The sequence below is a fragment of the Ailuropoda melanoleuca genome, chromosome 7, assembly GCF_002007445.2.
Source record: "Ailuropoda melanoleuca isolate Jingjing chromosome 7, ASM200744v2, whole genome shotgun sequence".
NCBI lineage: Eukaryota > Metazoa > Chordata > Mammalia > Carnivora > Ursidae > Ailuropoda > Ailuropoda melanoleuca.
The window spans coordinates 116,849,579-116,864,854 of NC_048224.1; the positions used below are offsets into that span (position 1 = coordinate 116,849,579).

The 15,276-nt window shown below is 33.6% G+C and overlaps 1 pseudogene; it reads right to left on the reverse strand.

The window, feature by feature from the left end:
• Nucleotides 1–5,287, reverse strand: part of LOC109489017 — a 101,393-nt pseudogene extending 96,106 nt beyond the window's left edge.
• Nucleotides 5,288–15,276: the final 9,989 nt, after the last annotated feature.

Genomic DNA, 15,276 nt, shown 5'->3' on the forward strand with positions numbered 1-15,276 from the left:
TCTTCATATTAAAATACTCTCTTTTTAAAATATCATACAGTGGTTTCTGTTTCCTATACGAACTCAACCTTACTCATTGCTATAAACCAAGATGGAGGAAACAATTCCTTGTCTAAACTATTAGCACACACCAGTTCAGATAAAGATCAGTAATAGAGACAAACAAAACACATTTAAAGTGGTTTTTACCTGTAGGTAAAATTGGCTTAAGCTATGTATTTGGGAGCTTATTTAGCAATGAATTATTTCATTTTAGTTGATCCATCTTATATTTTCTTTATTTCTTGGAGAATAGTTATGCTAGATTCTCCATGCCTCACCAAACAGAAGTACCTCCATTTTGATATTAATAAAGGTTATGCTATCTAAAACTTTAAATCTCAGAATATAAAATTAGAAATTAAGTTAATTCCTAATAATCCATATTTGACTACGTGGTGTATTTAATGGTTACAGAAAAGTTATTGCAAACGGAGATCCTATTTAAACAAACAGAAAGCTGCCAACAAGTTGTTCAAAAATAGCAGATAAACTAAGCCAGTATTTCAACTCTTGATACATAAAATGATATTATTGAACTATACTTCAGATAATGTTTATAACCAGATATTCTCCAGATACTCTATTTTTTTTCCAGGCATATTCCAATACAGATATGTAGGGAATTTAAATACAGTATTTGAGCAAGAGAAGGTATGCTGATCAATTCCCTGAAGGAATATGTAGCTGAGATATAGGATAATGTTGACAATTTATGCAGATCTGTAAGAGGAAATTAATCTGCACCATGAAGCATGTAGCATCACTAATAAGGTAGAAAGTAGCCTGATCAAAATGAATGATGTCAAATGCCCTGTAGGCACCAAAGTAAAAGCAGGCTCTCCCTTGCAATAGAGCCTCCCACTCTGGCTGGAAGCAGGTAAAGACCTCCTTAGCTTTACATACAAACAGTTTCACAAGAAGAGAAGATAAAGCTGCCAGTTTTACAGCTATCAAGTAAGAAAAAGAATGTAATAGCAGGATATGATTACTTTCAAATGAGAGAAAGGAATAGCTGAAAACCTGCTGTTTCTAAAAATTGTGAAAACACAGAGGAAATACCAAATCATTGACCTCTTCTCTAAGCTTTTATCCATGTAGATACAAATATTACTGTTGTAATAAGATCACAGTAGCTCTGTTTATTCATTCATTTAACAAACAAATATATCTTCTGTGTGTATTGCCCTGTGTAAGATAAACAGAGACAAAGTGACTAGAATATAAAAGATGATGAGAGCCATCTAATAAAAGTACATGGAACATTAGTGTCTGACATTATAGGGACAAACATTAAGCCAATAAAAATTACACAAAAATTTTTATAAACTATGTCCCAGGAAGAAAATGAAAAGTATGCAGTGATATAGATCAGAATCCTAGGGAATTTCATATATGGAGCTTGGAAAAAGAGAGGTGGGAAAAAATCAGAGAAGAACAAGTCTGATGGTACTAAATTCAGGAGAGGATAAATGTTTTCAGAAGTGGTATGTCAACAGTATTGAATACAGCGCTTGTGCAGTGCTGTGTAGGTAGAAAGAACACTGGATTTGGCAACTTTGAGGTCACTGGTGGCCTTGCCTGGATTGGTTTTTGTAGGTGAAAGAGAAAAGATTTGTAATGTAACGATTTCTCTTTTTCAATCATGTGTGAGGCAAGCTCATCAGCTGTGCTGGCAGAGGGGGGTAAAATAATATGCTTTTGGAAAAAGAAGAAGATATGACATAATCTTTCTGGGAATGAGAAAGTAAGCAAACTACTGGAATAGTAGAATGATCAGACAGTGTTGAAGCCCGTTTGAATCTTTAGATATTGAATGTGAAGTACAACTGGTGTGTTTGCTTGGATGTGTGATTTAGCTGGTTGGTCATAGGCCCATGTAAGACATGTTTTGTTTGTTGGGGAGGAAAAAATTATCCTGTACTTTTAAGGTCGCCAGCTGAGCCTAGGAATTAAATACAAGACAGAGTAGCAGAAGAAGGGCATACAAATTTTATTAAATTTTTACACTTACATGGAAGAATTCACGGAGAATTAAGACTTGAAGAAATGCCCAGAGCAAGAAGCTCTTATACCATTTAGACAAAGAAACAATACATTTGTCAAGAATTGACAACTCAAAGGGATTTGGGTTACAAATAATAAATGGGGAAGAAGTAACAGGAAGATAAAATTAGTTTAACAAGTATTTGGTTTAGCCCTAAATTCCCCATCTCTATTGATAAGAAAGTTTTCCTTACTCCTGGTACAGGGAAAGTAACTTTCATGTGAGTTTTATCTTCTGCTTTGGGGAAGAAAAAGGAATGTCAAAGTGTTTTTCTTGCATCTATGGTTTTTTTAAGTGTTTTTATTTATTTTATTTTATTTTATTTATAAAGATTTTATTTATTTATTTGAGAGAGAGGGAGAGAGAGAGGGAGCATGAGTGGGAGGTGGGGCAGAGGGAGAGAGAGAAGCAGACTCCCTGGTAAGCAGGGAGCCCTATGCACATGGACCCCAGGACCCTGAGATCATGACTTGAGCTGAAGGCAGATGCTTAATTGACTGAGCCACCCAGGGGCCCCTTTAAGTGCTTTTAATTAAAAGTAATCAATATACCAAAGTGGCATATTTTGGAATGACATATTCAGGTTTTCTTTAAGTTCATTCAAATTTGGAATTTCAGAAGAAAAATATGGTGACAGGGATGAGGAAGGAGCAGAGGATGGATTAAAAAACACTTATGGAGATATGGAGGAGTAATTACATAATGCACCCTAGACTCTAAGCCGCTTGATAAAGCAAGTGAAGTGAGGGAAATGGATAATGGACAGATTATGAGCAAATTGTAAGATTAATGGATGGGAGGATGTAATGTTGCAGAAGTCACAGAAGAGTTGAACTCTAAGTCCGTGATAAAGAAAACTAAAAGGAAAGACATTTATTTTTGGAAGACTATGTTTTTTGCTTTGAAATTTTTGATAATGAGGTCACATTTTCATGATTACAATTGTCCTGAGTGTTGTTAAAAGAGAGAATAGGTGAAGAAAATTTGGGGAAAATTTTAGTAGAGATAAGAAACTGAAAAAATTATGTGTTGTCTGAAGTAACTATGTGGATATTGATGTTGCCAAGAATTATGCAACTGTGGGAAAGTAAAACTTTGAGTTAAGAAGTACATTTCCCCTGGGTAAATAGGAGTTGGCAAGAGGTTAGTACATCATGGAAACAAGGGAGATGAGTGAAGTGGTTCATTTGACTGATACATATATATCTTAAAGAAATGGAAATACTTTTTAGCCTGGAAGATCTGATAGTTACAATAGGGTAAAAGCTATTCGATTCCTATGGAATTGTGATATGAAAGAAAATAAGATAAGCACCATGCAATTGACATGGCCACACAAGAAGTGGAAACTCAGGGCACACTCAAGTTTCTTTGAGGGCTAGTAGGTAAATATTCTGAGGAGAGTTTCAGGATTCCAATTTGCTTATCCCTTATGTTAAATTCCAAAAAAACAAAAGACCATAGTTTAGGAGGTAGAGATTAGGAACTAGGTCTGTTTAGGAGAGGTAAAGAAAAGTGAGATAAGAGCGCAGGTCCTAATGGATGTCTTCAGGCATAGAGAAGAAAGAATATGCAACATCAAGAGATCATTCCTTGCTTACACTGAAGCTGGGTGGTTGGCTCTGGTTCCAAGGGTGCTAATGATTTATTCTGAGAGTGTGACATCCAGGAGAGTTATAAAACCAAAATTCACCTAGAGGTGGCTGATTTTTCAGGCAATATGGAGTTGTGTGGCAGAAGAGGAGTTGTTTTTGCTTTCTTGTCACTTACCACATGCTCTCTCTCACTATGGTTGTCTTACCCAATGTTTCATCTCCAGAGTATAGAACTCCTTTATGACAATGACCAGAATATTTATTTTCTGCTTTGCATCTTGCCTGCTCTCTGGAAGGATGCAAAAAACAATTTTTGTACTGAATTAGGTAGGAGACATAGAAATTATCTGATAGAAATGTTCCCTATTTAAAATTTTTCACTGTTTAAAGGGTGACTTTAATTATTATTATTATCAATTTATTTATTTAATGAATCACTTACTTAATTAGGTTCTTTGTAAGAAATTAAAAAAAAGGGAAATTTAGAACATCCGATTTGTCAAGATAAACTCAATTTGTGAGGAAAGACACAGAGCAGAAGTAGGTCTGAAGCTGAGGAACAACTTTGATTTTTGGCAGAATTTGTGTGTTCACAGCTCTCTGATCAACCTTGCACTGCTCTGTAATCTAATATTTATCCTTCTCTGTTGAAGATCTCACCTCTCTGGTGTGTGGCTTTACTCAGCTTCTTCTTGAAGTAAGCATCAGTGAGACGTTTTGGGATTTTCACTCTACTGATATCAATTTTGGTGGAGGTGGCAATGACAAATTTCTGGTATGTTCTACACAGAGAAAGTCCTGTAACAAGTAGCAAGCCACTGCTCAGTTGTTTCAGGAAAACCACCTTCTTTCTTCTGTGGCGCCCAGTGAGGATGACCAAAATAGTCCCAGGAGTGATGCTAGCTTTCAGTTTTTTGCCCTGGCTCAACAAGTTTTCAACGCATATCTTCAGTAAGATAATACGTAGGCATTTTTTGAAGTTTAACCACTTGGGTACCATTATTCTTGTCCCCACCAACTGGTTTTGTGACAATAGCAAGAACCTTCTCCTTCTATTTCTTTTCAACCCTGGATTTAGCTGCGGAATACTTTCTCTTGTACATGACCCTTCTGGAATACGTAGCTCATCAGGAATATCTGTCATTTCCCCTAACAATAACGGGATTTTGGCTGCAGTGGGGTTTCCTCTTCTTTGGTGTTTAGCCTTGAGGTTACCATTTTTTTTTTAAAGATTATTTATTTATTCAACAGAGAGAGAAAGAGAGCAAGCACAAGCATGGGTGCGGCAGGCAGAGGGAAAGAGAGAAGCAGGCTCCCCGGTCAACAGAGAACCCAATGTGGGGCTCAGTCCCAGGACCGTGGGATCATGACCTGAGCCTAAAGCAGACACTTAACCTCCTGAGCCACCCAGGAGCCCTGAGATTACTATTCTTAATTTGCCTCTAATATCAGTCTTCTTGGCTTCAGGTTTCTTTTCCTTAGTATCCAGCTTCTCAGATTTTTCAACTGAGATCATGCAAGATGGGAAAGATCTAATTTTTAAATTAAAGTTGTTCACATACATACTATAAAGGAGCTCCTCTTCTGCAAAGGTTTTTGAAAACATTGTTCTCCAGAATACCTTCCCTTTTCAATGACCCGCATTTTCATTTAGGTGATTCTTCTAGCATTTAACTCATATCTCAAGTTTAGTTACATATTAATTTTTTGTTTTTAGAAATCATCTATTACATTGAGATGATTTATATTTAAACAAATTTCCTAAGTCAAAGATTTAGAAATAATAAAAATGCCTACTTCATAGTTAAAAAATATTTTTGCAGTTTTATTTTACACTTTCTTTGAAAATATCAATACACACACACACACATACACACACAACACACCCTTCAGAATAACATTAATTCCTGAACACTTCATGCTGACATTTGGACTTTTGAATAAACAGTTTTTCAATGGTCTTGATCTAAGATGCATGGAAGTGAGATAATAGTTTGAAGCCACAGGTCCATTTCAAAACTGAATTTTCACTAAATGTCACCGTACGGCTCTCTACCGTTTCTCTAGAATGAGTGTATTGGTTCCCGGAAGGAAAATATATTTATGGAAAATCATACCTGGTAACTCAAGGGTAATGTTGTGTTGGCTTTGAACCTGAAAGATCTCTGTCCTGCTGCACATTCCCCTTTGTAATTTAAATGCAACCGAGTGCATATAACAGTCAAAGAAGTAGATTCTTGTGCAAAATTGTCAAAATTTACTTGGTTTGAAGCTTATGCATAAGTAGTTACAGCATTTTGCATGTGGTAATAAAAAAAAACTTTAAGCAATCACATTTCCAGTGAGAAAAATATAACATTATGCTGTCATAGCAAGGGGATACTGGTATGTATATGTGCGCGAGTGTGTGTATTGTTATTTTTACAATAATTGTGTTGTACTGTATTGTGTATGCATTATATTTCTACCGTAAGTGTGTGTGGCACTTTTAAAATTGGAAATAGTATATGGATATTTTTAGACTGACTTACTGAGAAAAATCTATGGATGTTTCATAAGAAAATATCTAGTAGGTTTTTGATATATGGATCTAAATTCTCAGAGTTGAAAAAGCTGTCTCGGACATTCCAGCCCCGGTATACTATATGTAAAGAACTAAACCCCTAGTTGTAAGGCCAAGCTGAGCTGGTCCAGCCAACTGCAGTCATCCAAGCCACTTTAGCTGAGGTGTCAAACATCATGAAGCAGATATGCACCATTCCTTCTTTTTCTAGAGGAAAAGAATCTAAAGACAAAACAAAACAAAAACCAAAACCACAAACTCTCATTTTTACTTTTCTGGTTTCTGGAGAACCATTGGTGACTATTTGCCTCTTTTGAAATGATAGAAACCTAATTATTCACTTCTAAGAGAGTTACTTCATAAAAATGTTAAGTTCCTCATAAAATAAATCTAGACTTCCTTAACAAACAAAAACTGTGGTTTTGGAATTCCAGCCCAGCATTAGATAATATCAGTCAAATTAAACCCAAATATCAGTCATGTTAAAGCCAAGACCAGACTTGAATGCATGAAGGATATTTCTGGGGTATAAACATTCTTAATCTGGGTACTGGTTAAATGTGTATACTCATGGTAGGGGATTTATTATGCTGTTCCCTTATGAGTTATGCACTTTTCTCTCTGTATATTGTATTAAATAAAATGTCCATGAGTAATTCAGATTATTTGCTCTATGCAACATGATTAACTTTTTAACATATAATGACAAAATGAAGAGTGGAATCTTTCTCTTTCTGCCTTATATCCCTGTCCTACCCTAGTATTTCTTTACAAAATTATTTATTTTAAAAACTGGTGTGCTTTCTTCAAAAAGAAGACATTTTTCATCTGACTCTTATCTTTCTCAATATCTACTTACCCTGCCATCAGTATAATGTCTATACAACAGCCTATCTATCCACTTGTTTGATCTGTACATAATGGGTGAATAATGTATTGATACATTGTTTGGTATCTTGCTTTTTAATGTAGCTGTTTATTTAAATATCTTGCTAAACTTCCACAGCATAGTCATTTTTTATAATAACTTTTCATCAAATGAATATACCATAATTTATTTTGTTAGTCTTTTGTTGATAGTCACTTTGGTTGACTCCAGGCTTTGTCCACTATTAACAATAATTCACAATTGACTTGAATTAGACAATTAAGCTTATAGAGACATATACACTCAACAACTCTTGGTTTGCCAGCTTAACAGTTTTAATTATATAGTAAGTGAAAAATTATTTTTTTTTAAATTTCTACTACTGAATGTTTGAGGTCCCCCCAAATTCATATGTTAGAACTTTAATCCCAACATGACAGTATTTGAAGATGAGGACTTTGATTGGTAATTAGGTCGTAAGAGTAGACGTTCATGAATGGAATTACTGCCCTTATAAGCAGAGGCCAGATAGCTAGCTTTCTTTCAGCCATGAGAGGGCACAGAAAGAAGTGAGTTGTTTGTCTGTAGACCGGTAATAGAGCCTAATCAAGAACCAGATTTCACTGACACCCTAATCTAGGACTTTAGCCTCCAGAACTATGACGTAAATAATGTTTGAGCCACCCAGCCTATGGTAATTTGTTATAGCAGCCTAAATTTACTAAGACAATTTTCTTTTTTTTGGATAGTTTTTTATAATGTTATGTTAGTCACCATACAGTACGTCCTTAGTTTTTGATGTAGTGTTCCATGATTCATTATTTGCATATAACACCCAGTGCTCTGTACAATATGTGCCCTCCTTAATACTCGTCACTGTCCTAGCCCAATAGCCCACCCCCCTCCCCCCGAGGGCTTGGACTCTGGGAAACATACTAAGACAATTTTCAACCTTAAAATATGACACCCAAAGTGTCTTGCTATTTTTAACTTTTTAAAAAAATCTTTTGTCTTTTAAATATTTATATATTTTGTCTGTTTTCCAAATGAGTTGACCCTGGTATATTTCCTGACTTATATTAGCTCTGTATTAAGTTAAAATATGAGAATTCTCATTGACTTATTTTCTCAGTTTGTTATATTCTGATAATTTTTTTATGTAGCATTTAACATTTTTAAATAGATATGTCTATATTTCATTTATAACTTATGAAGTGTGTTATCATCCTACTTAAGAGAAGTCTCTCCAACTAAGTAAGCCAGGAGAACCTTGCAGAGTCCCATCCTGAGGCTCAGATTTGTTTCCCAGGTTATATTCTTCCTTATTTAATGAAAACAAAGAAAAACAAAGCAAACTGAAGTTAATAAGCTATAGCTTTTTTCCCCTTCTAGCTGGGTACTCTAAGCCTTTATATTCAAATCCTAAAAGGTGTTTATGCATGATACAACAAAAAGCATGTCATATTTTGCAGAATTATATCTTTTCTCTCTTCAGAAATATTATATATGTATAATCTAGTAGAGATTAGAAGAAATTATCCTTATGAACAATACTTAAAAAGAAAAGTGGTGTAATTGGTCTTAATTGTCTCATAATCTGATCGTTAACAAAGAGGCAAACTTCTCAAGTTGGGGGCAGAAAGGCAGAAAACTGTTTAGGCACTTTATGCCTCACTTTCACCAGAAAGTGAAAACAACATAATAGTATATATTTTGTATACCATTATTCTGATTAAAAATAAAAATATCTTTGTTGAAAATTCCCCTAATATTTGTATTTGTAAGTTTGAAGTGTTGTCTTACTCCACAGTTAAGCCAAACTTTAATCAGGAACTGGATAAATAGAAGTGAAAAGATTCCTTTCTTTGGAAAAGACTTCCTAAATAAATAGTGTTCTAATAAACACAATCTATTCTAATTTTTATGTTCTCATTTTCACCATTAAAACTTGATCTATGAGGAAATGATTTTTGTAATAGAGGGCAAATATAGCTTGACACATACACGCATAACTTGTTTCCAGTACAATTCACTTTTATTTCCTCACTAACTTAAAAAGTGCCACTTTTATTGCAGACTAAATTTCATGTATATTTTGCTGTTATTTCTGAACACCCCCCTTTTTATTTTTTATTTTAGTTTATTTTTTTTAAAGATTTTATTTATTTATTTGACAGAGAGACAGCCAGAGAGAGAGGGAACACAAGCAGGGGGAGTGGGAGAGGAAGAGGCAGGCTTGTGGAGGAGCCTGATGCGGGGCTCGATCCCACAATACCGGGATCAGGCCCTGAGCCGAAGGCAGACGCTTAACGACTGAGCCACCCAGGCGCCCCTGAACTCCCCCCCTTTTAAAAAAGATTTTATTTATTTATTTGAGATAGAGAACAAGTGAGTACAAGTGGGGGGCAGAGGCAGACAGACAGGGAGAAGCAGACTCCCTGCTGAGCAGGGAGCCTGACACTGGGCTCAATTCCAGGACCTGGAGATCCTGACCTGAGCCACAGGCAGACGCTTAACTGACTGAGCCACCCAGGCGCCCCTATTTCTGAACTCCTGTCTGTACTCTTGATCTATATGTTTTGGTCACAGTAACAAAGTGTTAATTATTCTAGTTTTCATCTTTTAATATCTCTTAAGATTATTTTACTTCATTACACTTCTTAAAATACTTTTCCTAACTAGTTTACATATTTATTCTATCAGATAAATTTGAGTTCCATTTTATTAAGCAAAATGAACTCTGTACTGCTGCTATTTTAATTAGATTTCAATTAAATTTATAGATTAATTTAAGGGAATTTTGTATCTTTACAATTTGAGTTTTCTTATCCAGAAACACATTGTTTTCCCATTTATTTTAATCTCTTTTATGTCTTTCAGTAGATATTGCTACTTTTTTGGCTCTCGTTTCTTTCTTCCTTTCTCTCATCTCTCTATAGATATAAGTATAGATATAGATACATAGATGCTAAACAATTCTTAAAAATTTTATATATACTTTGGTTAGTACTATAAATAGTTTTGTTTGTTGTCATATCAGCTAGTTGGTTTACCATACAAGAAAATGATTTATTTTTATATATTTTTTAATATGCCATTGTAGTCAATCTTTTTATTTTTATAGAGAATGGTATTTTTTTTTTTTGGATGATTCTTATATATTTTGCAGGCAAGTCATCAAATTGTCTCTTAAGTTTTTCTTTCTGGCCTATCATTTAAGCTGATATTTTAACTCTGTCTGATTACATTGTTTAGAACTGCTACCATAAGTAAAATGATATTGGTTTTAGTCAGAAAAATTTATTTGCCTAGTTTATGACTTTAGTAATAAGGAATCCTGTGTTTTTCTTTAAGCATGCCTACAGTTAAATATAATACGATTAGTCATATTAGTCAAAGTAATGGATATTTACACACATGTATATGATGTACTAAAGATATAGGTATGTATATTCCTTACTCAACTTCTAAAAATTAAATATGAATGTTCACTTAGTAAATTTTCTTTAAAAAAACTTGATTTTTTAGGGTAGTTTAAGCTTCACAGCAAAATTGAGAGGAATGTACAGATTTCTTCTATATTCAAACCACAACACATGTATGTGTGCCCTCTCACACTCTCAACATCTCCCATCAGAGTGGTACATTTGTTACAACTGATAAACCTACATTGATCCATCAAAATCACCCAAGGTACTTAGTTTTCTTGAAAGTTCACTCTTGGTGGTGTACATTCCATGGGTTTGGACAAATATATAAAATGTATCCATTATAGTATCATAAGAGTTCTTTTATTGCCCTAAAAAGTCTGTGTGCTCTATTCCTCCCTGACCTGCACCTTTGGAAACCACTAATCTCTCTACCATCTCCATGGTTTGCCTCTTCTAAAATGTCATATAGTTGGAATCATATAGTATGTAGACTTTTCAGGTTGCCTTCTTTGACTTAATAATATGCAGTCTAAGTTATTCCATGCCTTCTCATGCCCTGATAGCTCATTTTTTTAAGGACTGAATAATTCTGCATTGTCTGATGTACCATAATTTATTCACCTGTTCACTTACTGAAAGATATCTTTGTTGTTTTCAAATTTGGGCAATTATGAATAAATTTGCTATAACCATCTGTGTATAGGCTTTTTTGAGGGCATGCGGTTCCATCTCCTTTGGGTAAATACCAAAGGGTACAATTGCTAGACATATGGTCAGAGTATATTTAATTTTGTAAGAAACCACCAAAGTATCTTCCAAAGTGTCTATCAATTTGCATTCCCACCAGCAACGAGTGAGAGTTAGTGCTGTTGGTGTTCTGGATTTTGGCCATTCTAATAGGTCTATGGTGTATCTCATTTTAATTTTTATTTCCCTGAGGAAATAATATGGAGCATCTTTTCATATGCTTATTTGCCATCCATTTTTTATTTTATTTTATTTATGTTATTATTTTATATTTTTTTGTGAGGTGTGTGTTAAGGTCCTTGGCTCACTTTTTAATTGGTCATCTGTTTTATTGTTGAGTTTTAAGAGTTCTTTGCATATTTTGGGTAACAATCCTTTATCAGGTGTTCCTTTTGCAAATATTTTTTCCCAGTTTATGGCTTGTCTTTTCATTCTCTTGACATTGTCTTAGGAAGAACAGAAGTTTTAAATTTTAATTTAATTTAATTTTAATGAAGTTCAGTTTATCAATTATTTCTTTCATGAATCATGCCTTTGATGTTGTATCAGAAATAGTATTGCCATACCCAAGGACATCACATTTTCTCCTATCTCGTCTTCTAGGAATTTTATACTTTTACATTTAATCCATTTTGAGTTAATTTTCATGAAAGATGTAAAGTCTATGTATAGATTCATTTTTATGCATGTGGATGTCCAGATTTTCTTGCATCATTTGTTGAAAAGACTATCTTTGCTCTATTGTATTGCTTTTGCTCCTTTGTCAAAATCAGTTCACTATATTTATTTGGGTCTAATTCTGGGCTCTCTGTTCTGTTTCATTGATCTATTTGTCTCTTTCTAGCCACTGCCACATTGTCTTGATAATTGTAGCTTTTTAGTAGATCTAGACATTGTGTAGTGTCAGTCCTCCACTTTAGTTCTACTTCAGTATTCTGTTGACTATTCTGGGTCTTCTGCCTCTTCTTATAAATTTAGAATCAGTTTGTGGAATATATGAAGTAACTTTTTGGGATTTTGATTGAGATTGCATTAAATCTGTAGATTAAGTTGGAAAGAAGTGAAATCTTGATAATATTGAGTATCTCTATCCATGAACATGGAATGTCTCTCAATCTATTTAGATCTTCTTGAATTTCTCCCATCAGTTTTATAGTTTTCCTCATATAGGTCTTGTACCTTTTTATTAAACATATACATAAGTATTTCTTTTTTTTTAAAATGCCAATGGAAATAGTATTGTGACTTAAATTTTAAATTCTGCTTTTTCCTTGCTGGTATATAAGCAAGTGATTGAGCTTTAAATTTTAACTTTGAATCCTGTAAGCTAACTGCAATCACTTACTAGTTCTAGGAATTTTTTGTTGTTGTTGATCCTTTCAGATTTTCTACATGGACAATCATGTCATCCATGATCAAAGATGGCTTTCTTTCTTTCTTCCCAATCTGTATAGCTATTATTAATTTTTATATCTTAATGCATTAGCAAGAACTTCCAGCATGATGTTGAAAAAGAGTGGTGAGAAGGGGACATCTTTGCCTTGTACCTGATTTTAGGGAGAAAGTTTCACATTTTTCACCATTAAGTAATATGCTAGCTATAGGTTTTTATAGACATTCTTTATCAGCTTGAGAAGAATTTATTTTTTTTAGTACATTGAGAATTTTTTTTATCATTTTTTAGATAATTTTTGTGTCATGATTGGAATTTCATTAACCTTAAAGATTCACTTGGAAAGATTGAATATTGTCACATTGTATTCCAACCCCTGACCATCATATATTTACATATTTATTTCAGACTTTTTAAATGTCTTTTGATAATGTCTCATAACTATTTCATAGATGGCTTCTATATTTTGTCTTATAATAATTAGTATTTTATGTTTTTTTTTTTTAAGATTTTATTTATTTATTCGACAGAGATAGAGACAGCCAGCGAGAGAGGGAACACAAGCAGGGGGAGTGGGAGAGGAAGAAGCAGGCTCATAGCAGAGGAGCCTGATGTGGGGCTCGATCCCATAATGCCGGGATCACGCCCTGAGCTGAAGGCAGACGCTTAACCGCTGTGCCACCCAGGCGCCCCATAGTATTTTATGTTTTTATTTCATATATTTTTGTAAAATGTATTTTTAACTGTTGCAGGTATGCAGACATTAAACTAAATTTTGTCTATTGAATTTCTTTTCAACTATTTTGAAAAATTGTCTTGTTAACTCTAAATTATCAGTGGAGTTTTTGCTTTTAAATTTGGAAATCATGTCATTTGGAAAAATGACAGAATTTTTTTCCTTCTCAATTCTTTTAGCTTTTCCTTCTTTCCTTTTTTTTCTTTCCTTCCTCCCTCCCTCTCTCCCTCCCTCCTTTTCTTCCTTTCTCCTTTTGCTGTAGCTACTATTTGCATACAATACTTGCATACACATTGAAGAGAATTGGATACATGGATAAAGTAGGCACCCATCACTCTTTTCAAACAGCATGCTTAAAAAGAAAAAAAGAAAGAGCATATTTTTGGTGTTTCATAATTAACCTTGTTATTCTCAATAGATTTTTGAGAATTCTGTTTATCAAGTTAAAGAAATCTATTTCTGCTTTATTTAGAATTCTTATTAATGGATGTAGAGATACATCAATGAATTTTCTATATTTCTTAAGGTCATTGAATGATTTTAATCCTTCAATCTACTTATGAAATTTTATCCCTCTTATATGTGATTCTTGTCATGTGTTAGTATCAATATTATAGTAGCTTACTAAAATAAGTGAATAGTGTTCCCTCTTGTCATGTACTGTAATATTTTTTTAAAGATTTTTATTTATTTATTTGACAGAGAGAGAGGGAACACAAGCAAGGGGAGTGGGAGAGGGAGAAGCAGGCTTCCCGTTGAGCAGGAAGCCTGATGCAGGGCTGGATCCCAGAATGCTGGTATCACGACCTGAGCCGAAGGCAGACACTTAATGACTGAGCCACCCAGGCACCCCTGGAATAATTTTTATACAACTGAAATTATTTATTATTTAAATGTTTGGCTAATTAAGGATTTTAGGCTTAGAGTTTTCTATTTTAGAAAAAAAACCCTACTTATTCCTTTCCATTAATAGTTCTAGAATTACTTGCGTTCTCTAATCTCTTGAGTCAATTTTTACTAACATTCTAGAATTCTGGGAAATTGTTAGTAATTTAAAACTTTTGGCCTAAATGTAGACACCATAACTTCTTACTAATTTTTACACTATTAAAATCTATCTTATACAAGTGTATTATACAAAATCTATATTATATCTATATTATAATCTATTATATCACCTTTAAAATCTATATTATTTATCTATGTCTCTTTATTACTAATGTATTTTTCTTTCTTTTTTAAATTTAATTTCAATTAGCCAACATATAGTACATCATTAGTTTCAGATGTAGAGTTGAGTTACTAATATTTTTTGTGTGCCTTCTCATTTTCTTCTTATCAATCTGTCTAAAGTTAGTCAAATTTGTTGATGTTTTATAAATATCAACTTCGGGTTTTTTTCAGTATCTCTCCCTTCTATAATATCATGCTCTGCTCTTTATTATTCTCTTTCTTATTTCTGTGGTTTTATTCTCTCGTATTTTTTGTAACTTTCTGAATTTGATCTTTAGCTCATTACTTTTCAGATTTTTTCTTGTGCAACATAAATTTGCTCTAAGCACTGCTTTCAGTACATCCACCATCCAATTTGTTATGTACTATTTTATTTATTTTCAAGTTACCCTCTTCCATTGGCTTCCTGTCCCAAATTGTCTGCTTTCTTGCTAGAATTCTTCTAAAGATGATACAGAAAATTCCCAAAGTGTCAAAAAGTATATACTAAAGTCTTCTCTATTTCTGTGTATTGTTGATGTTAGTATTTTATATAAAACATAATTTTATTTTATATAAAACAAAGAGGTTAGGTCAAAAATAAATAATAAAATAAATATGTATATTATAGTTGTATATATGTAT